Source organism: Colobus angolensis, unplaced genomic scaffold, assembly GCF_000951035.1.
Source record: "Colobus angolensis palliatus isolate OR3802 unplaced genomic scaffold, Cang.pa_1.0 Scaffold65, whole genome shotgun sequence".
Lineage (NCBI taxonomy): Eukaryota > Metazoa > Chordata > Mammalia > Primates > Cercopithecidae > Colobus > Colobus angolensis.
The window spans coordinates 4,726,793-4,729,086 of NW_012120154.1; positions in this window are offsets into that span (position 1 = coordinate 4,726,793).

Below are 2,294 nucleotides of genomic sequence, written 5' to 3' on the forward strand. Positions count from 1 at the left end.
AAAAGGATCACCAGGGATTGCCAGCAACCACCAGAAGCTGGAAGAAGGCAGGAAGAATTCTCCCTAGAGGCATCAGAGGGCATGGCCATGCCAGCACCTTGACTTTGGACTTCTAGCCTCCAGAAAAGTGAGACAAGACATTGTTATTGTTCTAAGCCACCCAGTTTCTGTTATGACAGCCCTAGGAAACTGGCACACCCTCCTTGTTTGAGTCCTGGCTACCCTTGGACTGCCTTCTGGCCCTTAGCAGGCCTGCCCAGTGACTTTGGCCGAAAAGGAAGAAAAAGAGAGAGGGAGTCTGGAATCAGAATATTAATACAGACCCATCTGCATCCAAAGGCTGTATTCCTAACTCTTCTTTTTATAGGCTAATAGGCAAGACCAAAATAAACCTATTAGCAAGCCGATCTTAGTAAGCTCTCAAGCAGGTGTTGGTGCACTCTGGTCTACGCAACAAACATAGACTGCAGCCTCTTTTAGCTCAGCCCAGGAGCTAAAATTGTTTTGTATTTTTTTTTAATTTTAATGGTTTTTAAAATAGCAAAATAAGAATAATATTTTGTGACATGGAAATTACATTAAATTCAAACTTCAGTGTCCATAAATAGTTTTCTTTTGAGACAGTCTCGCTCTGTCACCCCGGCTGGAGTGCAATGCTGTGATCTTGGCTCACTGCAACTTCTGCCTCTTGGGTTTAAGCAATTTTTGTGCCTCAGCCTCCTGAGCAGCTGGGATTGCAGACACCCACCACCATGCCCAACTAATTTTTGTATTTTTAGTAGAGATGGGGTTTCACCATGTTGACCAGGCTGGTATTGAACTCCTGACTTCAAGTGATCCGCCTGCCTTGGCCTCCCAAAGTGCTCAGATTACAGGCATGAGCTACCACACCCAGCCTGCAAATAGTTTTATTGGAATACAGCTACACTCATTCATTTCTGTTCTCTGTGGCTGCACGATGTTTTTGTGCTGCAATGACAAAGTGAAGTCATTAAAGCAGACACTTTGTGGCTGGCAAAGCCATGTTTACTATCTGGTCCCTAACAGAAAAAGTTTGCCAGCTCTGTTCCAGTGTAGGCATTCAAACAGCATCCTATTGGAGTATGGGAAAAAGAGAGATGACTATTAGTAAGGGAGGCACGGGAAGACTTCCAGGGGCAGTGACACAGGCACTGGGTTGTGGAGGATATAAGATTTTGACATTTGTTAATGTATTCATCCATTCAAAGAGCACTGAACACCTACTATGTACCAGGTAATGAAATATGGAGATGACTTCATCGAGTTTACAACTTAGAGACGGCATGCTTCTCCTCTGAGTTGGAGGTCCTCTCTGTCCTATGCACCAGAAGGAGGAGAACCCTTCACTCAGAGTAGAATCATGTGGAAGCCAGAGACTCATCTCTGAGGGGCTCAGAGGAGGATCCACAGAGGAGGCATCCCCGGAGCTAGACCTTGGACTCTGTGGAGTGTCTTGCCAGGCAGAGCAAAAAATGTATCTGGCTGCCTTCTTGGAGGTGGTGGCTTTTGCCCTCCAACTCATCATCGTTGGGATCTACTCTCTGACCTGGCAAACTATGTAACTTTGAGAACACCATGCAGTCAAGGGACCCTCCAATAGGACTGGCCCAAGACCTATTTCCAGGCTCACAGGTAGCAAGTGGCACCCCAAGGTCACAGCCACTCAGCGGCTGAGTTAAGGCCAGCGCTACCTCTTACAGCCTCAGTGAGGAATCCAGGAGCAAATGTAGGGTCTGAGCTTTCTGCTCTTTCTTCGCCCATATGCTCCAGCTCCTGGGACTTTGGGAAGAAAGATGACCAAGGGAGGCTCAATGTTGTCCCACATACACAGGAAATTAGATGAGATCCTGCCTCTGCCCTCCCCTGTTCCTCTGCAGAACCCCTAGATGAGCATCTTCCATATTCTGTTGTAGCTGCTCACGCTTCTGTTTCTCTTGCTAGCCTGACAGCCAATCAGGAACAGGGATTTTACCGTTTATTTTTTATCTCTAATTCTGAGGACTTGTAAATGCTCAATTAATGTTTATTGAATGGACTAGGATATAGTTGAACTGAATGGAGCAGACAGGATGCAATTAGATCAAGTAGGAAAGACACTAAAAGATGATTTCAGTAGGACATGTGTGGCCTCCCTACATCAATCTCAAAAGTTCCAGATTCTTCCAATAATGCTTTCTGGGGTAAGTTCTAAATTCCCTCTATGGGTCTTACCTGGGAATTTATCTGCCATCATACATATATTTCAATGTTACCACATCTAAGTGGACTTCCTT